The sequence below is a fragment of the Heterocephalus glaber genome, unplaced genomic scaffold (genome assembly GCF_053883595.1).
Source record: "Heterocephalus glaber isolate CG9 unplaced genomic scaffold, H.glaber_assembly_v1.0 deba00001673, whole genome shotgun sequence".
In the NCBI taxonomy this organism is placed as follows: domain Eukaryota; kingdom Metazoa; phylum Chordata; class Mammalia; order Rodentia; family Bathyergidae; genus Heterocephalus; species Heterocephalus glaber.
In genome coordinates, this window is record NW_028258410.1 from 22,654,327 (window position 1) to 22,680,597 (window position 26,271).

At 38.3% G+C, this 26,271-nt stretch overlaps 1 protein-coding gene and 1 pseudogene across 2 annotated transcripts in view; one reads left to right on the forward strand and one right to left on the reverse strand.

The window, feature by feature from the left end:
• Stk4 (serine/threonine kinase 4) overlaps positions 1 to 26,271 on the reverse strand; it is a 105,963-nt gene that overhangs the window by 9,445 nt on the left and 70,247 nt on the right. The window lies entirely within an intron of this gene.
• On the forward strand, positions 3,630 to 25,961 carry LOC106010526 (PEST proteolytic signal-containing nuclear protein pseudogene; annotated as a pseudogene).

The following is a 26,271-nucleotide window of genomic DNA, read 5'->3' on the forward strand; positions in this document are numbered from 1 at the left end:
GATGGATGACTTTAGGCAAGTTATCTGATCACCCTGGAACTCAGTTTCCTCATTTGTAAAATGGGTATGCTGCCTTTCTTCTTGTAAACACATAAAGTGCTTCCTACATGAATAGCACATTGCTGAGTTACAGTGACTCAATTCAAGATGGCTTAATTTTCAAATCAAATCAATCAACATTACTACCAGTTCCGTAAGACTAGGAATAGTTGAACATGAATTTAAAAAAGCAAAATATCAGATACTTGGCTAGCTTAGGGGGAAAGTACTGGCTTTGAGCTATGCCCCTGGTAGTTGGATACTATTGGGCAAATCATTTAGTATGTGCCTCCGTTTCCTTATTTTTAGGATTTGTCCTACAAAGGAAGTTGTAAGGATTAGAAATATTGGCAAAATATATACCATCATACCTGGTGCATACCAGAAAGTGGATACAAAAGAGGTGACAGAAAACTATGGTGAATATTTAGATTTTTGAAACATATTACAGTAAAAGATACACTGCCATTAATCCCTCTCAAAGTAGTCCCCCTCACTTCAAGCATACATCATTCTTGCCAACTTCTTTTTTTTTGAGACAGGGTCTCACTCTATAGTTTAGGCTAGCCTTGAACTCACCATGTAGCCCAGGCTGGCCTCGACCTTCCAGCAATCCTCCTGCCTCAGCCTCCCAAGTGCTGGGATTACAGACATGCACCACCATGCCCGGGTCTTTGCCACTTTCTGAAGCAGTTCTAGAAGTCCTTTTGTGTATCATTAAGAAGAGTCATCAAAAATATGGTGAATGCCACTGCTAAGTGCCATCCAGCAGAAAGGTAGTCTTATAACAACATTATAATGTGTCCTCATCCACCTTATTCACTCGAGCTGGCACCATGCAATTTCTGGTTCTTCTCCAGAGTCAAAATGACCATGAAAGGCAAAAGTTTCTGAGCCATTCAGGATATCAAGGCAAGCATGACAGTACAACTAAAGATATTCACAAAAAAGAACTTCCAGAACTGTTTCATAAAGTGGCAAGAACAATCAGATAAGTATGTTTGAAGCAAGGGAGAGTATTCTGAGGGGAATTAATGGTAATTAATGTCTTTTACTGTAATAAATTTTTAAAAAATTTAAACACACATCATATTTTTAGATCACACCTGGTAGTTGGGAGCTACAACCTTAAATCCTCTGGAAAATGGAGGAAACATGTAATGTAAAAACAGTAGATGCTGTTCCTGTAAGATGAGCTCACAATATGGTGCAGGTCACAGAACACACGCAGAGAAGCATCTCTAATGATCTGTGTAAGAAACTCCAAATCAGATCAACCTGGCTTACTTCCTCTGGGTCAGACTACAGCAAAATCCTCAATCCATCAGTAGGAATACAAAAAGCTGATGGGAACTGACGTCTTCTCAAACAGACTTATACAACTCTGAAATTCTGAATCACATCATAGCAATGTGAATGCACAACTGGCAAGGGACCAATCGTGAAGCTCAGCTGAGGCCTTCATCCCAAGAGAATGACACTGACAATGAGCCTATGTTGAATAAGCAGAGATGAGCTAAGCTAAACACATGGGAGTATACAGCAGAGCTTCATCCTGCCTTGACAAGCCCCACAGGGAACAAACAGGGCTGGCCCATACCGCATATAGGGTTTAGACTCATTTCAAACTTCTGCTGTTCTGATGCTCGAAACTTCTACCTTACAAGTCTGTTATGTAAATGATGCCACGAGATGTACCTAAAATCATGAAGGAGATATTTGCTAAAGCTTTTAGAGACAAACTTCAATTCCTTACATCCCACACTTGAATACTCACAATTCTGCCTCAAATGTCACAAACAGTATTTCCCAAATACATCATCTCTTCTGGATGGGCAAGTCAGACTCATGATGATGTTTTATTATGGTCACAAATGAGGAAAGAATACACTTTGGGAATTTAGCAAAATGACAGGGAAGTTTAATAGAAGTTAGAAAACTGAATGAAGACACATGACATTCCACACCTTCAATAGAAAGCTGGCACAAAGTACAATAGAGAAAACGTACAAAGGTCCATCAAAAGGCACCTATGACCTTGACTTAGCTCCACCGAAGAGACCTGTTCTGTCCTGATGTGAACGTGTCTCTATCCAGGAGTGGGAAGTGACTAATAAGATGACATTCTCAGGTGATGTGGTAATCACTCACCTGATGAGGAAAAAGATGACCAAGCAGAAAATTAAGGAAGCTGACCACCAAATCACAACTTGTATGGATTAATTAAGCACCTCACCATCAGTTTCAAAAGAACTTGCTCCTTAAATCTGTGAGAAAGATTTTTTTTTGGTACCAGGGATCGAACTCGGGTCCTTGCACTTTCGAGACAGGTGGCGGAACCACTGAGCTAAATCCCTGGCTAAGAATTTTAATAAGAGATTTCTTTTGATTCAAATTAGTCATGTCAAATGATGCTTTTGTCAGGCCCCTATAAAATCCTGCTGCTGTTCCAAAAAGGAAGAAAAGCAGCAAAACTATTACCAGTTAATGACTACTTAAACTCACTTTCAGTTTATAATCACTTCAAACAGACACAATGTAATTCCTCCACAATATTATTTTCCAAGATTACAATGAATTCTGGGAGGCTGAGGCCAGAGGATCACAAGTTCAAACCCAGCCTAGATGACTTGGTGAGACCTTGTCTTAAAGGTAAAAAAAAAAATTAATTAATTAAAAAAGGACTAGGGAGGTAGCTCAGTGGGAAAGATCTGGGTTTAAGCTCCAAACCACCAAAAACAAAAAGAAAAAAAAAAAGGAGAAAGAAGAGGGGCGGAGGAGGGGGAAGAGGAGAAGACTGCAGTGAAATACAGATAATAAGATTGAACTCTGGCACTGGTCTCTTAAAAAGATTGGCTCGAACAACCTGAAGACTACCTCAAAGGACCCTCACAAGTGGACAGGTCACAGAGACATACGTGTGTGTGTGTGTGTGTGTGCACGCGTGCATGTTTGTGTGTGTAAAGGAGGACATGGTTTGAGTAGAAGGTAGATTATTAGAGATGCAGAAGAGGACTGGGGGAGAGAGGAGGGAAGGGAAAGGGTTAATGGAGAGAGAGAATAATCAAAGTATGTTATATCATGTACCCAAACTCACTATTCTGTATTGCTAATATGCAGTAATTTTTTAAAAGGATATGGTTTGATAAATAGAGAAACACAAAGAGTGAAAGATGTTTTCATTCAACAATGGAGTTTTACTATAATATAGTTTATCGCTTGCATATTATTATTTAAGGTTAATTGGATATCATTCTCTATTTATAAAACAAAATTAATTTTTGAAGTACTATTATATGCTAGAATTTCTCCAACTCTGTTCTGAAAGTTCACAGATTGCTATGCAAATCACAGTGCACTTATTCTGTGAGTTTTATGGTAGCCTTTGGCCAAAAGCAGTAAAACAGTTTTGACTTTTTAAGGTCCAGATTTTTTCCTATCATTTTACTTTCACACCTTTTTTATTAGAGCATGTTAGTTATACAGATTAATAGATTTCGTGCTGGCAGAGTCACACGACACACTCTGGTCATTTCCCCCACCTTCCCCCCAGTTTCACACTGGGGTAGGTTCCCTAACATCTCCACGCCATGGCAACAACACAGAAGGAACTTCCACATTCCGAAGAGAAAAGGGTAACAGATCCTGCTAATAAAGTTTGACCTCCCTCCCAAATTCAAGCTGAAAACTTCTTTCAAGTTGAAATTGAACTGCCATTGTGATGGTATTAACAGGCCAGACCTTGTAAGAGGTGATTAGAATGGATGTGTGCTGTGGTCACAGGGTGGGGCTCTACATAAAAAGCATGAGTTCAGTCTGATTTTTCTCCGCATTTCTTACTCTCATTTGCCCTTGGACAAGGTTATGGAACAGCATAAAGGACATCAGCAGATGCTGGTGTCCTGCTCTTGGACTTCCCAGCCTCCAGAAATGTGAACCAAATCAATCTGTTCTTTACAGATTACCCAGTCTGTGGTATTCTGTTTACAGAAACAGATGATGGACTAAGCCAGTGGTGGCAAGACTATGGCACAGGAGCTGCAGCTGGCTGTTATCACTGAAGTTCCAAAAGGGTTGTTTGCCATTACTGGACTAAGACAATCCTCAAAGGCTCTGCACTGCTAAGATCTAGCATTACAACTTGAATCACAAAGTACCCACTGCGTCAGACCGGCGGTAGGCCTGGCATGGGCACGGGTAGAATAACACAGAAGAGTAAGAGTGGGTAGGGGACAAAAGACATACTGCAGGCTCCCTTAACCCTAGGAGGAGAGGAAAATGGGGCAGTTAAATCATGAAGCAAGCTAGAGTCTGAGGCATTATCTAATAAGGGCCAATGATAGCAATTAGAGCTACTTTTAACTAAGTACTCCATGCTAGACATCGTACTCAGCAGGTTACATCCATCATCTCATGTAACTCTCAGAACAGTCCGTGAAATAAGTAACATCGTGCCCATTTTACAGAGATAGAAACCGAAGCTCAGAGAGACATGGGGATTTGCCCATGGGCCCACAGTCTGACGTGAATGAGCTCGGTTATAAGCCCTAGGGCTTCTTTCTCCAAAATCCAGACAACTCTTTTAAGGAAACGTGCTACAGGAACAGAGAGAAGGAAGAGTTCTTATGGTCACAGTCTCTCAGAGAGAGACCTTATCTTTTTCTACATTTATAGAGGTCACTCTTATCAGAGAAAGGTCTGAATTTTAAGAGTTTTTAAAAAGTGAAATACAGTGCGGCAGCACATATACTTAATAATGAAATGCAAATTTAGCTGTTTCCAGTAATTATCACACTTGAGAGACACAGAATAAAATTAGGTTAAATAAATGAAAAGACAAGCTTATTTGTCAATATTACCAGTAACTACTCAAAATTGTTTCAAGTCCCTGCTTTTTCACACCTCCGTGATTCTGCTGAGTAACTCGGCCTTCTGGGTAGGGGAATGACCAGCCAACCTTCCAGCCTAGCTCAGGCTCCAATTTCTTTCTCTCCACCAATGCCATTTCCTTTGCTAAAGTGGGAGCTATTTGAGAATAGGGAGTACTGTATATCTGATATATGCTCAGAGGGTCGGGCCAGCAGAAAAAAAGTTCTCAATAAAAATTTAATAAAGAAACATGTACATAATCTTTAAGTCCTAACTTGAAAATGATAACTTCGTATTGGGTTCTCTCAAGCAGTGAGAAGACATCAGGCTTTTCAGAGACTTTAAAAGTACATAATCAATACATAAGCCTAAGAGGACAATATACATTCATTAAGTAAGGTTAAGTCAATTACTCAAAATTGACCCACTCATTCCAAAACCAAAATTCACTCTCCTGATTACAAGGAAAAATGGACATAAAAATTCACCCTAGTCCTATTTGCTCATGATTGCTCTTTTAATTTAAAAAAATCCTATATTAAGAGTAGCTCTACAGGGGAATGGGGGAAAAATAAGAACCAAGATACATTATGTAAAGGGACAAGATCCCAATAATGACTGTAACTGTACTGTATATCTAAAATGTACAATAAAGTTAATGGAAAAAAAAGAGTAGCTCTAAATTGGTGTATAAATTTTACACTTAAGTGAAACTGAGAGGAGAAACTTCAGGAAGTTAGTAACACCCATTATACTTCCTAGAATAACTGTAAATGCCTAAAGAGAGTGGAGAACAAGAATAGAATGGAATGTGATGCTACTGACATTTGAAAATACTAAAAGGATATATCAAAAGTAATGTCATTTTTCTAGGGTTATTAATCTTTCAGAAGATATGAAACCCTAAAACACCAAGTGCACCAAGCTGTTTTTTAAATGTAGCTTAATAATTCAGGAAAAGTTGGCTGTGTGTGTAAAGACTCTCTGCAAGCTATGTGCCTCTGTACCCTGTCTTAGGCTGGAAGTTTCTAAGACAGCACAAAGGCCAGACTGCTTCTCTCTCTTCCTACTAAATAACAGAAGCCCAAAGAATCCCAGGCCACATCTGGATGTTAAAATGAAAATTGATCTCATTTTATTTCATGTAGTCTTAAAGGGTATCTTCAGGATCCAACTTTAAATACATTAAAAGAATAAATGTTTGAAGAAAACTAGTCAAGAATGAAAATAAAAACTTCTTGAGCGTCAGGCACTGTGGCACACAGTTATAATCCCAGCCCAATGTGAGGCTGAGGCAGTAGGATACTGAGTTTGACCCCAGCCTTGGCAGCTTATCCATTTAGCAAGACCTTGTCTCAAAAAGGGCTGGGGATGTAGCTCAGTGTGAAGGCCCTGGGTTCAATTCCCAATACTGCCAAAACAAAACAGAACATTCCCTAAGAAAGCTATTTACTAGGCTTGAATTTTTATAATTTCTGCCTTATTATAAATTAGCACATGCTAATTGAACAAATTAATAGGTTTCACTGTGGTATTTGCATACATGTTTATAATATGCTTGATCATATATACCTTCCCTGCTACCTACTACCTCTTTTTACCTCCTTCCCACCAGTACCCCTCTTTTTTCCTAACAGACCCCCTTCTATTTTCACATTATCTTTTCTGCTTTTTTTAAAGTGAGAAAACTTGCAAGTAAATAACATTCACTCTCTGGAAAGTATATCAAACAGTCTAAGCCCTATCGCTGGATATACCCATGTAATGAAGAGTCCAAGATTCACAACCTAAATACCCCTCAGAAAAAATCCTTATCAAACAATCCTTTGGGTAGGGGGTGCTGATCTTGCAACGAAAGCAGACAAATCCTATCTGCAAGAAATGTTAAGGATCTTTCTGCAATGACCAAAAGTCTCAGGACCTGACTCCCTGCAGCTTTAAACATATAAATCGGGTCAAAAATTAAAAATCTCATATATATGAGATTTCCGTTTTCCAGAACCATGCAACTTTTAAAAGAGACTTTTATCATTTTTGTTTCTGTCACTGTTCTTGTTTTAAGACTCTTTAGGAAAAAGTGGGTTTAATTCCTATTCTTAGAAGCATTAATATGTATATGCCCTAGATATTTTGGGATAGTTCTTTATCCTTCTCCACAAGTGTTCAATTGTTATAATCAAATGTGACAATTTATGCCATGATAATACTTTCCAAATGTGTATAAAATCACAAACTAGAAAAAATTCTTTGTGAAGACCATCTGCCCTAGTTTTTCAGTTCAGAATATATGATCATCATATTCTTAGCTGTAAGCTCATAATTAAAAACACTTAAGGGCCAGGGATTTAGCTCAGTGGCACTGCACCTGCCTCACAAGCTCAAGGTCCTGAGTTCGATCCCTGGTGCCACAAAAAACAAAAACAAAAAACACTTAACCTCCCTGATAGGAACACATTCTTCAAAATGAGCATCCCAAATGTTTTCTAAAATGGACAAGCATCTTGAACAAACAAACTGCCTCTAGTCTTGGAATTTACAGTAGGCAGGAAGAGGAGAATGGTAATAATACAATGCTGTGTAGATGTCACAGGCAGGTACCATGGGAAGGTAAAATTCATGATTAAAATGTTTATATGTCTGTAAACATATTTTTTATTACCTGAACTTATACATTTTAATTTTCAAAAATTCTTTTCCTCTCATGAAAAGTCTGATTGTTACTTGTACTTGCATAGTAACTTGTACAATACAGTACTTGTACAGTAACTAGAGTACCCTCAAGTTGCGACCGGCCTGACATGCAAACAACTTGGGTTAATTAGGTTAATGGAAGATTCATCTGTCTCTTGTTATCTATAGCATGTACCCAGGTAAACACCCAGATCTCAGCTGTATTGACTTACAACCAATTTGAGTTACAACCAGCCCTTGGGAACCAATTGAGTTTGTAAGTCAAGGATCCAGTGTATAAGTATATAGTTATTACCATTTCTGGCCTGAGTTTTTAAATCAGTTATCACTCTAAGCTCTGAATGTACCTCTCTGCATGAGTCCTGATACTCTTTTATTGCAGGCAATGCTTGTTTTTATTAAACCTCCCTTTCTTAATCTACTTCACGGTTTCTAGCCCCTGAATACACCTACACTTGCTTCAGGGAAGAAGGGTGCAAATGAATACACAAGTACATGCTTTTCCACTAGTAAAAAACCAAAAAAACCAAACTTCCAAGGCACTAAACACCAAACGCAAGTTTAAATTTGAAAAATGCCAAGAGAATTTTAAATCCATAGTAGTCTAGTACGTACATTTATACCTCAAACCTAGAATTAAAATACTCTCATTTTCTTCCACTGAAAATTACTGCTGAATAAACAAACTCTGGTTCATGCACACAACTAAAACTACTCAGCAATAAAAATGGATAAACCCCAGATTCACTCAGTAACATGGGTGGATCCCAAAACAGCTAAGTGAAAAAAATTAAACACAAAAGGCAAAAGATTGTATTAAATGATGCCTTAGAAAAGACAAACCTATAGGAAGAACAAAGAAAAAGCATGAGAGAAGTTTTCAGGATGACTATCACTTGATTATGACCGCATTTATAATGCTATATATATCTGTCAAAACTTATCAACTATACACTTAAAAGGAGGAAATTTTACAATGTGTAAGTTAAAAGCTCAATGACTCTGACTTTACAAAACAAGAAAACTACATATTAAAAAGTGTAGGTGACAAGAACTCCACCAAAAGTCTCCTAGACTTAATAACCAAATTCAGTCAAGTAGCTGGTTACAAGGTCAACACACAAAAATTAATAGCTTTCCTCTACACGAACAACAGACTCACTGAGAGAGAAACAGGGCAAACAATTCATTTCACAATAGCATCCAAAAAACTGAAATACCTAGGAATCAACCTAACAAAAGAAATCAAAGACCTCTTCTCTGAAAATTATAGCACTCTTGAAAAGAGAGATTGAAGATGATATCAGAAAATAGAAAGACATCCCTTGCTCCTGGGTAGGAAGAATCAACATAGTGAAAATGGCCATACTTCCAAAACTGCTATATAGATTCAATGCAATCCCAACTGAAATTCCAGTAGCATACTTCACGGACCTCGAGAAAATAATCCAAAACTTCATTTGGAACAAGAAGAGACTGAGAATAGCAAAAGCAATTCTAGGTAACAAAGACATGCAGAGGGTATCACAAACCCCAATTGAAACTCTACTACAAAGCTATTGTGATAAAACAGCATGGTACTGGCAAAGAAACAGACCTGAGGACCAGTGGAACAGATTAGAAGATGCAGAAACAACTCCGGACACACTCAGCCACCTACCTCATCTTTGACAAAGGAGCCAAACACCCTCGCTGGAGGAAAGATAGCCTCTTTAATAAATGGTGCTGCGGGCTGGGGATTTAGCTCAGTGGTGTTGCCGCCTGCCTCGGAAGTGCAAGGTCCTGAGTTAGATCCTTGGTACCAAAATAAATAAATAAATAAATAAATAGTGCTGGAAAAGTTAGGTTTCAACTTGCCAAAGATTAAAACTAGACCTATATCTCTCACCATTCACTAAACTAAAATCAAAATGGATTAAAGATCTAAATATTAAAATAGAAACTCTGAACCAGGTGGAAGAGAGGTTAAGTAGAACTCTTGAAGACATTGATGTAGGAAAATATTTTATGAACAAAACCTCAGTTGCCCGTGAACCAGCACAAACAATCAACAAGTGAGATCTCTTCTTATTAAAAAGCTTCTGCACAGCAAGAGAAACCACCAACAGAGTGAAGAGACAACCCACAATGTGGGAAAAAATTTTCACCAGCTGTTCCTCAGGCAAAGGTCTACTATCTAGAATCTATAAAGAACTTTAAAAAGTCAAACCTCCCAAATTTAAAGACCCAATCCAAAAATGGGCATCTGAAATGAACAGACATTTCTCAGACAAAGAAGTAGAAATAACATATAAACATATGAAAAAATGTTAAACATCACTGGTCATTTGAGAGATGCAAATGAAAACAATGCTGAGATTCCACCTCACTCCAGAAAGAATAGTTGCTATCATGAAATCAACCAGTAACAAATGTTGGCGGCAGTGTGGGGAAAGAGGAACCCTGCTCCACTGCTGGTGGGAGTGTAGACTGGTGCAAGCACTGTGGAAATCAGTATGGAGATACCTCAAAGAACTAGGACTGGAAGTCCCATTTGACCCCGCTATTCCCCTGCTGGGGATCTTCCCCAAAGAATTAAAAGAATCATACCACAGTGATATATGTGCACCCATCTTCATAGTGGCACAATTTGTAATAGCTAAAACTTAGAAGCAGCCCAATGGCCCATCAACTGGAGACTGGATAAAGAAAATGGTTTTTTATAAAATGGAGTACTACTCAGCCATAAAAAATGAGAAATTAGAGACATTTATAGCTAAATGGATGCACACTGAGGTGATACTCTTAAGTGAAATCAATAGGACACACATGTGTAAATTACCAAATAGTTTCTCTAATGTGAGAAACTGAAAGTGTAAAAAAGGACTAAAAGGTATAATAGATAATGTGAAATAGGAAGGAAAGGGGCAAAGGGGAAGGGGAGGTGGGAGGGGTAGGGGAAAGGATAGAAGGGAATGAAATTAATATGAGAAAATGAAAAAATGGAAACAAAGTCTTTGTAAATAGGGAGGGATGGAGGGGTTGGAGGGAGGGCAGGGGAATGGGGAAAAAATAAGAACCAAGAGAGATTATGTAAAGGTGCAAATTTCCAATGATGAATGTCATTATACTGTATACCTAAAATGTACCAATAAAATATTAGCTGCAAAAAACAAAGTGTTGAAGTAATGTATAAAGGCATTTTATAGCCTTAAATGCATATTTTAGAAAATGATGACTGAAGAATCAATAAACTGAATTGTCCAGTGAAGAAAAATTCAGAATAAACTCACAGGAAGTAGAAAAAAGAAAATGATAAAGGGTAAGGACATAAATTAATGAAGTCAAAAGTTAATGCTTAATGGCAAGGATCAACAAAACCAAAAACTAGTTTTGGCTAAGAACAATTAAAAACTTCTGTTAAGTTGGATTTTTAAAAAGCAGCTGAAGAAGATACAAATATTAGGAATGAACAGCAAACTATAACTACAGATATGCTATTATTTGGGAGGGGAGGTGCTGGGGATCAAAGGCAGGGCTTCAGGCACACTAAGCAAATGTTCTACCCCTAACCTACACATCCAGCCCCAGATGCTGCAAATTTTAAAATCTAAAATTTATGCCAATACATTTAAAAATGAAGATGAAATGATTTCTAGGGCAGAAAACCTTAATCTGTAATGAAACCAAAGAAAGAAATCTGGACTACCAAGACAAAGCAAGATGAAGCAAAAGTGTTAAAAACATGTAACAGTATGAAACAATCTTTGAAAGTAGACACAACCACAATATTATTGGTGCTCTGCCTATAGACAGCGGTGGTGAACCTATAGCATGCACGCTGCAGCAGGCTGTTTGTTATCATTAAAAACCCTAAAAGGTTTCCCATCACTGCTCTAGAAGCAGGAAAAAAGTCAATGTTCAACTTCTAGTTCTGGCAGCATGGCTGACTTCTGAGAAAATGAAAACATTGTTTGTGGGGGCTGTGGGGTCCAGAGACACCTGTGGTACACCCAAACCCAGCCATTCTCATGATGCTAACACTGCTACTGTCAATGAATTGGGTAAAATGAACACTAGGGTAGTCCTAGAGAGGAAGAGAATCACAGAGTACTGAAGAGCAAGCAGAAGTCCTGTTAGTGTTGCCCTGGTGAGAGAGCAGGATTCAAGGACCTTGCTGTATGGTGATTAGATGAATACTAAGAAGAACAATGATAAAAGCCAGATTTTAAAAACCATTTATTAACTGTTCATTATAGCTGGTCACATGTTAAGTGATTCACGTATATTAATTTCACTTGATCTTTACTAAATCTTTTTTTTGGTACCAGGGATCAAACTCAGGACCTTGTGCTTGTGAGGCAGTGAGTGGCACTGAGCTAAATCCCCGGCCCTGCTTTACTAAATCTTATAACCAAAATTAACCTGATTCTACAAATGGAGAATTTGAGGTTTGGGGAATTACATAATCCAATTTGTCTGAGATTAAGCAGTCAGCACATGGCAGAGACTAAAATTGAATGCTTTTTTTTTTTTCTCCTGAGTCAATTCTTTTTTTTCTATTACCAGGGATCGAACTTGGGACCTTGCGCTTGCGAGGCTCAATTCAACTTTTAATGAAACATCATCCAACATCTACCACTGGGTGCTTTCACAACATTAATTCAGTTAAGTAGTAAGAGAATGAAGTGCAAAAACACCAACAAAAGCCCTCATGTTGAGCAGCACCAGAATACACGAGTACATGTGGTTTAGTTGTTTGCCTCTGTAACAAAGAGCTAGCATACAGCTTGCAAGTTTTACTCAAGCCAAGTTACTACAACACTAAGTGCATAGGGGCAAAAGACTGGCTTTTTTCAACAGTGAAATGAAAAATCCAGATAATGTGAGCTAACCTGTAAACTCTGTGCTACATATTAAAAATTTCAAGGGCAGAAGTTCTCTGGGAATAATTTGGCTGAAATTTTTTAAATGTAGTATCTGTAGACCAAGCTTTTGAACAGTGATGTGGACTACCTTCCACCTTGTGGAATTCTCTTTCTTCTCAGAAATGTCCAGAGGTGATCAAAAAAACACTCCATGATGCCTCTGTTGAAGAGATAAAGTAGAAGCTGGCACACGTGCCATTAATCATGAGTCTATCATTTTCTGACTGAATCACTGCTGGAGTAGCAAGCTGAAAGGGACAATGGCTTCTGGGAATTCAAGATGCTCTATCACTAACCTACCCATCCAGCTCCAGATAGTGCAAATTTTAAAATCCAAAACCTTATGCAAATACATTTAAAAATACAGATGAAATCATGATTTGTTACCTGTGCTTCCTGGGGAGTCAAGTGACCTTGGGACAGGCATTCCTAGAACCTAAGTTTCAGAGATACACCTTTGAAGTCCTTAGGATCCATTTCTGAGCCAGTGTGGACTTTGCTCTCTGGCTCACTATGTACTTAAGATAAAAATTACCCTACATTTTAATATTAGAGAATAATAGGCCATAAGAGCGATTTGAAGAAGGCTGCCAAACAGCATTGGATGGGGCAGTCTCAGAACCAAACAAAGGAAGTGAAAACAGTGTTGAGCTCACACAGGCTAATACTGTTCTAAGAAATCTCCTGGGGTCATAAACCACAAGCATTTAAGTCTTGCGTTCAGCGCCATTTCAATAACTGTGTTAAAAACCAAACTGAAATCAGTTAGTGCAATTCACCAGCAGAAACAAGCTTGTGTGGGTTCTGAGACAAAGCCGACATTCATTTGTCATGTGGTTTCTCAGAAAGCACATCTACACAGCAGGTTTCCCTGGCAATTTTGGATACATATGTCTTTTTCAGACTGCTGTTCTTGGCTGGTTTTCTGAAAGTAAAGAATACAAGATCTCATTATATTCCAAAGTACAAATGAATTCAGTTTCAACATACTTTAAACCTGGCTTTACAGGAAAAATAAAAAGTTGAAACCAAAATAATGTGACTTGTCAAGAACAATTTAGGATAGTCTTCTCACCAGAAACTGCTCAGCATGATTACTTCAGTAAAGATCCATTAACATGCAACTGGTGTTTATCCGGCTAGCTGCAAGGCATGCACATGGGACAGTTGGGTCAGAGACCTAAATACTAATCACAGTCTCCATTCATCTTTCGTCTAGCGCAGGAGTAGGAAAAGAAATTCATCAAGAAAGGTTATAAAGCAAACAAACAGGGAGATTTTCCAGAAAGGTGGTGGGAAGAGTCTGAAAGCACAGAATCTGATGGTTGAAATCCTACTTAATTCATACAGTGTGGATCTTTTTTTTTTCTTTTTGGTATTGGGGATCAAACTCAGGTCCTTGTGCTTGTGAGGCTGGTGGCGGAACCACTGAGCCACATCCCCAGCCCCCCTACTTAATTCATATACATAATTCAACAGGCAAAAAAGCAAATCAAAACAAAACAAATATAAAAGTAAACATGAAGTCTCAACTCCTAACCTTCCCTCTCACTGGCAGGAAGAAAAACCCGACTTATTAAGTTAAAAATGACGTAAAAGCATCCCAACTCTAACCAAAAAAGCCCCAAATACTAAATGTCAAATAAAAAGAATTAAATCAATCAAAATAATATAATGTGATGGGACTATTATGTGATACTCAAAAATGATTTTATATATTTTTTAATGATGTAAGAAAATGTTCAGAATATATGAACTGGAAAAAATCAAGATATATTATGCATGCTGAATGATCTTAGCTCTGTGAAATAATATACAAGTATAAAAAACTGGAAGGAGAGCTGGGGATTTAGCTCAGTGGTTCCGCTGCCTGCTTGGCAAGAGGAAGGTCCCGAGTACAAGCCCCGGTACCCAAAAAAAAAAAAAAAAAAAAAAAAAAAGGAAGGAAGGAACCACATTAAATTGCAAATAATGATTACTGCTAGGAGGTGGTAGAATTATAGGAGACACTTTATTCTTTAAGCTTTTCTTCAATCTCAACACTTTCTATAGTGGCTGTATATTCTTACTATTAGGACAGAAAAACAGCATTGTAGTATCCTTGAAGAGCAAACTAACTCCAAAAAAGAGAAATATGTCATGTGATACTCACTACAGTCATATGAGATAACTGTGATCCTGTTAGTTTTCAAGAAATAGGGAAACTGAGGGTTAGGCAGGTGATGTAGCAGGTATATGGGCTATGAAGCCTAAGAGTGACTCAGATGGTTTTAACTGCTGTGCATACTATCCCTCCACTACAATTTTCACTTTCCATAGGAAAAAATAGACAGAAGTGCTAAGAATGGCAAAATCTGTCTCCCTGAGTGTTTGCTGACTAAAAAACAACCTTGAGGGCCGGGGATTTAGCTCAGTGATTCCGCCGCCTGCCTCTGAAATGCAAGGACCCCAGTTCAATCCTTGGTACCAAAAAAACCAAAAAAACAAAAAAAACCTTGGCTGATAAAATCTTATTTAAAAGGTACTATAATAATGTAGGAGGATATGAGTATACAAGAGGAATCTAGGTACTTAAGTAAGATAATCAGGTAAATTGTCAAACTAGAGAAATTAAAAACATCTCTAACTGAAGCTATAAACAGAATCTCTATCAGAGAGCAAGGTATCACTGTGGCTGAAAATATACCAACACAGAAAATTAGCCCACAGCTAAATGCCACAATACAAGGGAAAGCAAGAACTAATTATCAAAGAAGACTCCATATATGCACTTAACACAAACTTCCAAGAAAGAAGAAAAACCATTTAAAGATACAGTTACTAGAACCTGGAGAGAAAGGATCTGAATTTGTCCTTCCAAAGTCCCCAACCCTCTCAACAAAAGAGGCATGGACCATTGGTGACTACAGAATAGAAAGAAACAAGAGAAAAAGGAAAAGAAAAAGCATTGTACATGATGCCTTCTGACTGAAATGAACAGACATTTCTCAGACAAAGAAGTAAAAGCAGCAAAAAAATATGAAAAAATGTTCAACATCATTGGCTTCGAGAGATGCAGATGAAAACAACACTGAGATTCCACCTCACCCCAGAAAGAATGGCTGCTGTCAAGAAATCAACCAATAACAAGGGCTGGCGGGGTGTGGGGAGAAAGGTGGGAGTGCAGACTGGTGCAAGCACTGTGGAAGTCAGTATGGAGATACCTCAAAGAACTAGGGCTAGAGGTCCCATTTGACCCAGCTATTCCCCTGCTGGGTATCTTCCCAAAAGAATTAAAAGAATCATACCACAGCGATATATGTGCACCCACGTTTACAGCAGCACAGTTTGTAATATTAAAGCTTGGGAAAAGCCCAACTGCCTATAACTGACTGGATCAAGAAGATGTGGTTTTTCTATAAAATGGAGTACTACTCAGCCATAAAGAATGAGAAACTAGACTTTTATAGCTAAATGGATGCACACTGATACCATACTCTTAAATGGAATAAATAGGGCACACACGTGTAAATACTGAATAGGTATGGTGTAAGAAACTAAAAGTGTAAATAAGGATCAAAATGTATAACTGATAATGTGAAACAGGAAGAAAAGGTTTAAAGAGGTAGGGGAAGTAGGAGAGGTAGGGGAAGGGAGAGAAGGGAAAGGAAAAAATATGAGAAAAGGAAAAATGGAAACAGAGTCTCTGTAAATAGGGAGGGATGGAGGGGTTGAAAGGAGGGCAGGGGAATGGGAAAAAATAAGAAGATACATCGTGTAAAGGTACAAGATCCCAACGATGAATGTAACTGTATTGTATACCTAAAGTGTACCAATAAACTTAATGGAAAAAAAAAGAAAGAAAAAGAAAAAGCATTGTACATGATGCCAAATTATATAATCTGCAACCAGCCTAGGAGGCCATCCTTACTTTTTTTTCCTCAATTCAGCACTGAAGGCCCTTTGGTTAGAAATAATCAATTTTACTTGGCAAAAGGCATCAAGACACAGAAGTACTTTGGATCAAATTCTGTAGAATCAGCCTATTTGAGATGCATTAAAGGCAATGCCAAAAACAATATGGTGTTTTGTTCACAGATCTTTCTAGAGGTTTTAAAAGCAGAAAAGTACTGAAACTCAGACTCTAAAGGTGAAACTTTCTATATGTAAAAACATGCTGCTTTTAGATACACTATCAAGATTTAGCAATTCAAAATTAACCATGTCTTTCAAAATTTTTTGATTGTTAGCAAAACTGGCTACCTATTGAAAAAATATATAGCTGAATTGCTACCTTATTCTTTATACCGAGACAAATTCCAGATATTTTAAATACTGAAAAAGAGGCCTCGGGATTTAGCTCAGTGGTTCTGGTGCCTGCCTTGCAAGTGCAAGGTCCCAAGTTCAATCCCCGGCACAAAAAAAAAAAAAAAAAAAGAAAAAAAAAGTGAACATTAATTAAATACTGAAAAAGAAAACTCTAAAACAAAGTAGGAGTTAATATTTTAATAATCTTAGTTATGCAAATCTTTTCTAAACATGACATAAAAGTCCAAAAACCACCAAGAATTTAGTAAATCAAAATATATAAAAATTTGGGGCCAGGGATTTAGCTCAGTGGTTTTGCCGCCTGCTGCGCAAGCATAAGGACCTGAGTTCGATCCCCGGTACCAAAAAACAAAACAAAACAAAACAAAAAAACAAACATATATATATATATATGTTTTTAAATGTTTGTATATCTAGACACTATATATGGCTTTAAAAATCGACAGAATAATCTTTATATGCTAAAATATTCATAATCATACTTGATTGATATGACTGTCAAAAATAAGAAAATAAGAATTCCATTGAAAATCAGAAAAGTAACATAAACTAGTACCAAAAAGAATAGAGAAATGTGACAATATGTATCACAATTTCAAATTTATACATCGTTTTACCCAATAATTCTACTTGCAGGAACTAATTCTACAGACATGCCATACAAAGATGTTCATTACAATGTTTGTCAATATTAAAAAAGTTGGTGGCCACCTAAAATGTCCATGAATTGGAGCTTACTTAAATCAGAGGTCACAAACACAAATGTTTTCAGAACCTGGCACAGATGACAGAAATAACCTCAGCAGGCCAGTTCTAAAACAATACATAGGAGGTAGTGAGATTTGTAGTGAACTAGAGAGCTCATTTCAAAGTTCAAGTTATAAAAATTATACATAGTATGGGCCAACATGGCTCTCCAGTCACCAGCCTCCATCCTCCCTGGAGATGAGGTGTAATCTACAGTCATAGCATAGTGCTGCTGCCTGTTCTCTCAGCAACCAGCCTATGAGGATCACCTTACTTTGTTTTTGGGGTTTTTTGGTACCAGGGATCAAACTCAGGACCTTGTGCTTTCGAGGCAGGCGGCGGAACCACTGAACTAAATCCCCAGCCCGATCCCCTTACTTTGGATGCTGAATGCTCGCCTGTTCTATCACATGTGAGTAGTTACAAGGGTACACTAATGTGTCATCACAGACTCTCAGGATTGGACCCAACCTTGAAGGTCGTTTAGTCTAACACAAAGCTTCTCTTGAGGCTGCAGTCATTCACTCTGGTCAGGCCCAGATAAAGTGCACAGAGGAAGGGGAAAGAAATGGAGAGTGATGGAGTAGCGGTCAGAAGTTAAGGAATGAGAGAACTAGGCCAGGCTTTCCTCTTGGATTTTTCACTTTCCATAGGAAAAAATAGAAGTGCTAAGAATAAAAAAAGGGCAATTCTATGCATCACATACCTTCCACATAACTGAAAACTCAAGCACTATTCTCACTTAAGTGTTGAATTCATACCATTGTTAAACATTCCTTCAGCAATAAGCTTCCACCTGTTCTTCTCATTAACTAGGCCAGCACAAGCAAGAGCTGCCACAGATAATGTTAACAGATTGTATATGGTATTTTCATTGCAAAATCTTAATTCATCCCAGGAACTGTTTTAAATTAATCCTAGAATGGTTGTAGTTTATAATTATAGCCTTAGGAGCACTTCCAAAAGTGGAAAACTTCCACTTGAATCCAGAATGAAACATTTCTTCCCAATGTGTGAAAATAATTTTATGCTTGGTCCTGCCATATCTGGGAATAAAGAGTATTTGAGAGAGGAAAGCAAATTGCCTGACTTTATTTCACTTTAAACATCACTCCCTTAAGATATTTAAACTCAAACTAGATACATCCATGTATGAAGGCTACAAAATTCCAGAATAGTTTTCATCACTGTTTTTTCTAAAGAATGGAAGTGAGTGGTGGGTCTACAAAATGAATCTGAGTTTGCCCCTCCTCAGCAGCTGGCCAAATCTGGAACCAATGTGTGCAAAAGGAACTCAGCTACATGGACAGGGGCCCCAATAGCCGATAGCCCCCAGATAGTTCTCTGTGTTTTTGTGTGTGTGTCTCTCTCTCACAAACACTTACCTGAGCTATTTTATATTAACCACTGTACTACGAGGGTTAGAATTGTTTTGAAAACTAAAATGTGGAGCTGGGCCGTGACATTCTTGGCATGGTTGCAGGGGAGGCCACTGCCAGGAAAATGGCGGATGAAAAGACTGGAGAGGAGTCGCGCTGAAAACATCGAATCAGCCCCTTGCAGGCAGGCAGGTCTGCAGGCGTGGTCCCGAGGTCCACAGTAGTGCTGAAAACACCAAATCAGCCACCCCGGCAGCAATCCACTGGATACCGCCCCCGCCCTGGCTCCTTTGGCCTCTTCTCTGTACTGCCACCTGGTTCCACACTACAAAGACACAGAGGACACCGGACCACCAGACCACTGTACTGGAGCTACTCAAGTTCTCAGCATTTAAAGAATTCCTGCCCAGAGGTAGGGGCTTCTGAGCTGTTGTCCCACTGCTCCTGGTCCAGAGGAAGGGGCCTCCGGGCCGCCAACCATCCCACCACTCCCGGACCTGACAAAGGGGCTTTTGGGCCACCATCCCTACACCGCTCCTGGCCCCTTGCCCAACTCTGCCAGCTCAGAGGAGGCGAGCCACGCAGGCGCCAACAACACCACCCGGCCCGGCAGTCGAAATGAGAAAACATGTAAATAAGTCTCAAAACCAGACTTCCAGATCACCTTCAGCAACCCCAAAGGGAAATGAGATGGAACACTCTGATACTCGACCACCTGGATGCACTGAACTGGCAACAAAAGGGGCTCTGAAAAAAATGAAATCAGAAATAATTTCTCAGATAACAGGAGAAATTATGCTCCTAGTGCAAGACATGATTAATAAATCTAGAGAGGACCTCAGGAACATGATGGAATCCCAACATAGGAAACAAATGGAATCCATAAAACAGATGCAAATAGATTTCCAGGACATGAAAAACTCCATTGAAAGTCTACACAGAAGAATGAGCCAATGTGAGAACAGAATTTCAGATATAGAAGATAAGATTGCAATTAGTGACCAGGAAAAGAAAAATTGCTTCAAAATTATAAGGGAACATGAGAAAACCATCCAGCAGCTGCTAGATGACGCAAAGAAGAATAACATAAGACTGATTGGGCTCAATGAAGAAACAGGAGAGAGTGCAGATGACATAAAAACCTCTTCACAGAAGTAATGGCAGAAAACTTCCCAAACAGGGGAAAAGAACTTGACATACAGATAAGTGAGGCATATAGGACTCCAAATAGCCTTGATCAAAAGAAATCTACACATAGGCATATAATTGTTAAGATTCTAGAAACTCAACAGAAGAACAAAGTTCTACAAGCAGTTAGGGAAAAGAAACAAATCACATACAAAGGAAAGCCCATCAGAATCACAGCAGACTTCTCAACACAAACCATCAAGGCAAGAAGAGCTTGGAGTGACATATTCCAAGCCCTGAAAGAAAACAACCTCCAACCCAGATGGATGTACCCTGCAAAACTATCTTTCAGAATTGATGGAGAAATAAGATACTTTCATGACAAAGAGCACCTCAGGAACGTCATGAATACCAAACCAGCACTCCAAAAAATTTTACACCATATCCTAGGAACAGACATTGAGGATCACAACCCCAGGAAGTAAAGCAGAATGAACCCATCTGGCATGACAAGAAATTAAATGTAAAGGGGGAGAATTCAACAAAAAGAAAAAGTCATGGCAATGACAAGTCAATACGTTTCAGTTATAACCATCAATGTTAATGGTCTCAATTCACCAATCAAAAGAAATAGACTGGCAGAAGCAAACTCCAACAATATGCTGCATACAAGAAACACACTTAATTCAAAAGGAAACTCATAGATTGAAAGTTAAAGGGTGGAAAACAATACTCCATGTGACAGGAACACGAAAAAAAGCAGGAGTAGCTATCCTCTTTGTAGATCAAGTAGATTTCAAACCAACACTGATTAAGACAGACAAAGAAGGACACTACATCCTTGTAAAGAGAACAATCCAAGAGGAAGAGATGACAATCATAAATATCTATGCACCAAACACTAGTGCGCCCAACTATATGAAACAAATACTAACAAACATGAAAAGTCATATATGCACTAATACAATTGTAGTGGGGGACCTCAACACCCCACTGTCACAAATAGACAGATCAACTAGACTAAAAATAAGCAATGAAATACTAGAACTCAATCAAACTCGAACAAATGAACTTAACAGATGTTTACAGAGTCTTCCACCCCACAAAATCAGCATACACATTCTTCTCAGCTACACATGGGTCATTCTCCAAAATAGACCACATAGTCACACATAGAACATGTTTAAGTAAGTGCAAAGAAAGTGAAGTTATCCCCTGTATATTATCAGACCATAGTATGATGAAATTGGAGATCCATAGCAAAAGAAACTCAAAAAATTTCATAAACACATGGAAATTGAACAACACACTTCTGAATAACCAATGGGTCACAGAGGAAATTAAAGAAGAAATCAGACAGTTCCTTCAATTAAATGACAATGACAATACAACATATTGGAATCTATGGGACACAATGAAAGCAGTCTTATGAGGGAAATTCATGGCAGTGAATAGACATATTAGGAAAACAGAACAAGCCCAATTAAACAACCTGATGCTGAACCTCAAGCTTCTAGAGAAAGAAGAGCAGGACAACCCCAAAGCTCATACAAGGGAGGAAATTGTAAAGATCAGAGGAGAAATCAATGCAATGGAGACTAAGAGAATGATACAAAAAATCAATGAAGCCAAGAGTTGGTTCTTCAAAAGAATCAACAAAACTGACAAACCTTTAGTCAACCTTATCAGAAAAAGTAAAGAAAAGGTCCAAATCCAAGCAATTAGGAATGAAAAGGGTGAAATTACAACAGACCCAGAAGAAATCCAGAGGATCATCAATACCTACTTCTAGAGCCTATAAGCCAATAAGATGGACAACCCCGAAGAAATGGACAGATTCCTAGATACATATGAATTACCAAAGTTGAATGAAGAAGACCTAAAAATTCTAAACAACCCAATATCAACCAATGAAACTGAAAACATAATAAAAAACTTACCAACTAAGAAAAGCCCGGGCCCTGATGGCTTCACTGCTGAATTCTACAAGACATTTAGAGAGGAATTACTGCCACTACTGTTTAAACTCTTCAATGAAACTGAAAGGGAAGCAATACTCCAAAATTCATTCCTGGAAGCAAGCATCACCTTGATCCCCAAAGCAGAGAAAGACCTAACCGAAAAGGAGATCTATAGGCCAATCTCACTAATGAACATAGAAAATGAACAAAATTCCTTAATAAGATAATGGCAAACAGAATGTAGAAGACCATCAAGAAGATCATACACCTTGATCAAGTGAGATTCATCCCAGGGATGCAGGGATGGTTCAACACACGCAAATCAATCAATGTAATACACTATATCAATAGAGCCAAGGACAAAAACCATATGATTATCTCCATAGATGCAGAAAAAGCATTTGACAAAATCCAACATGCATTTATGATAAAAACTCTACAAAAAGTTGGAATAGATGGTCTCCACCTCAAACTGATAAAAGCCATCTATGAAAGACCAATAGCCAATATCATACTAAATGGTCAAAAACTAAAATCCTTCACACTAAAATCAGGTCAAGACAAGGATGTCCACTGTCACCACTCTTGTTCAATATAATTTTGGAAATATTAGCCACGGCAATTAGACAAGAGAAAGAAATAAAAGGAATAAAGATAGGAAATGAAGAAGTCAAATTGTCATTATTTGCAGATGACATGATACTCTATATAGAAGACCCCAAGAACTCCACCAAAAGTCTTCTAGACTCAATAACCAAATTCAGTCAAGTAGCTGGTTACAAGGCCAACACACAAAAATCAATAGATTTCCTCTACACGAATGACAGACTCACTGAGAGAGAAATAGGGCAAACAATTCCTTTCACAGTAGCATCCAAAAAACTGAAATACCTAGGAATCAACCTAACGAAAGAAATCAAAGACCTCTTCTCTGAAAACTATAGCACTCTGAAAAGAGAGATTGAAGATGATATCAGAAAATGGACAGACATCCCCTGCTCCTGGGTAGGAAGGATTAATATAGTGAAAATGGCCATACTTCCAAAATTGCTATATAGATTCAATGCAATTCCAATTGAGATCCCAGCAGCATACTTCACAGACCTTGAGAAAACAATCCAAAAATTCATTTGGAACAAGAAGAGACCCAGAATATCAAAAGCAATTCTAGGTAACAGAGACATGGCAGGGGGTATCACAAGCCCCAACCTGCAACTATACTACAAAGCTACTATGATAAAAACAGCATGGTACTGGCAAAGAAACAGACCTGAGCACCAGTGGAACAGATTAGAAGATACAGAAACAATGCCAGACACACTCAGCCATCTTATCTTCGATAAAGAAGCCAAACAACCTCACTAGAGGAAAGATAGCCTCTTTAATAAATGGTGCTGGAAAAACTGGGTTTCAACTTGCCAGAGATTAAAACTAGATCTATATCTCTCACCATGCACTAAACTAAAATCAAAATGGATGAAAGACCTAAATATTAAAATAGAAACACTGAACTATTTGGAACAGAGGTTAGGTAGAACTCTTGAAGACATCGGTGCAGGAAAAGATTTTATGAACAAAACCCCAGTTGACTGTGAACTAGCACAATCAACAAGTGGGATCTCGTCTTATTAAAAAGCTTCTGCACAGCAAGAGAAACCACCAGCAGTGTAAAGAGACAACCCACAATGCGGGAAAAAATCTTCACCTGCTTTTCCTCAGACAAAGGTCTACTATCTCGAATCTATAAAGAACTTAAAAAGATCAGACGTCCCAAATTTAAAGACCCAATCTGAAAATGGGCATCTGAAATGAACAGACAGTTCTCAGACAAGGAAGTAGAAATAGCAAATAAATACATGAAAAAATGCTCAACATCACTGGTCATTCCAGAGATGCAAATGAAAACAACGTTGAGATTCCACCTCACTCCAGAGAGAATGGCTGCTATCATGAAATCAACCAATAACAAATGCTGGCGAGGCTGTGGGGAAAGAGGAGCCCTGGTCCACTGCTGGTGGGAGTGTAGACTGGTGCAACCACTGTGGAAATCAGTATGGAGATACCTCAAAGAACTCGGACTGGAAGTCCCATTTGACCCCGCTATTCCAGTGCTGGGGATCTCCCCCAAAGAATTAAAAGAATCATACCACAGTGATATATGTGCACCCATGTTCATAGCAGCACAGTTTGTGATAGCTACAACTTGGAAACAGCCCAAATGCCCATCAACTGGAGACTGGATAAAGAAAATGCCTTTTTAAAAATAAAATGGAGTACTATTCAGCCATAAAAAATGAGAAATTGGAGACATTTATAGGTAAATGGATGCACACTGAGGTGATACTCTTAAGTGAAATAAATAGGACACACATGTATAAATACCGAATAGTTTCTCTGGTGTGAGAAACTGAAAGTGTAAATGGGTACTAAAATGTACGACAGGTAAAGTGAAATAGGATTTAAAGGGGCAAAGGGGAAGGAGGTGGGAGGGGTAGAGGAAAGGAAAGAAGGGAATGGAATTAATAGGAGAAAATGGAAAAATAGGAACAAAATCTTTGTAAATAGGGAGGAATGGAGGGGTTGAAGGGAGGACTGGGCAAGGGTGAAAGATCGGAACCAAGAGAGATTCTGTAAAGTTGCAAATTTCCAATGATGAATGTCATTATATTGTATACCTAAAATGTACCAATGATTAGAATGAATAATCGATAATGTAAAATAGGAAGAAAAGTTCCAAAGGGGTAGGGGTAGTGGGAGGGGCAGCGGAAAGGAAAGAAGGGAAAGGAAAAATGATGAGAAATGGAAAAAACAGAAATAAAGTCTTTGTAAATAAGGAAGGGTGGAGGGGGTGAAGGGAGGGCTAGGAATGGGGAAAAAATAAGAACCAAGATGCATTATGTAAAGGTACAATTCCCAGTGAGAAATGTAATTGTGTTGTATACCTACAATGTACCAATAAAAGAACTTAAAAAAAAAAAAGAAAGAAAAAGAAAAGACGGGAGAGGAGAAGCCTGAGAAGCCAAAGCGAGCTGGAGCCGCCAGAGGACCTAAAGAAGAAGCAGAAAAACCTGTAAAACTAAGACTGTTTTTTCCAGTAATGGTGGGGAAAGTTCCAGTCGCAGCGCTGAGAAGCGATCAGCTGAAGAAGAAGCTGCAGACCTCCCAACAAAGCCTACAAAGATCTCCAAGTTTGGATTTGCCATAGGTAGTCAGACAACAAAGAAAGCATCAGCTATTTCCATCAAACTTGGATCAAGTAAACCTAAAGAAACTGTTCCAACTCTTGCTCCAAAAACCCTTTCAGTAGCAGCAGCTTTTAATGAAGATGAAGATAGTGACCCACAGGAAATGCCTCCAGAAGCAAAGATGAGGATGAAGGATATTGGAAGGGATACACCAATATCAGCAGGACCAAACTCTTTCAATAAAGGAAAGCATGGGTTTTCTGATAACCAGAAGCTATGGGAACGAAATGTAAAATCTCATCTTGGAAATGTCCATGACCGAGACAATTAAATGATGTGCTTTGAATTGGGGTGTGGGGTGGGTGTAAAGTTAAAAGGAACAGTTTCTTTTTTTAAATGGCATAAGACTATCTTTGGATCCGCTTTTTCTTTTTCTTTTTCATTTTTTTTAAGATTGAGTGGTACACTAGTAAGTGAGAGTTTGAAATTAGAGGTAATTTATGTTTTATTTACAGATTTCAAGACATTTGCTAATTTTGTAGTTTCATGTGATTAGTTCCCAAAGGTTACAGATAATAAATCAGATGGTACCTTTTTAAGAATTGCATATTTTTTAGACACAACTATTAGCACATTAAGAGAGAAGCAAAAAATAACTGTCTATTTAAAACTGTCAGCAGTTACTCCTAAATGAACTCCCTCATTAACTAAACTGACTGGCTCCCAGGAACAGCCTTATAGAGAAAGGGGGAGTATTGTATTGAAAGGAAAATGTTGCTGGACTATTTACTGAAAGTAAATTTAGATAAAATTAAAATAGTTTTTTTCCTTATGGGCATTTGTTTTGTTATCATATTATTAGGTACTGCATTGCTATCAGTGGATACAGATGCTTAGCTCTTTTACTAAAAATAATTTAAAAAAAAATTTCTATGTGAGAGGCCAGGGATTTAGCTCAGTGGTTTCACCGCCTGCTGCACAAGGACCCGAGTTCAATCCCTGGTACCAAAAAAAAAAAATTTCTATGTGAAGTGTCGTATTTGAAATAGCCCATTTC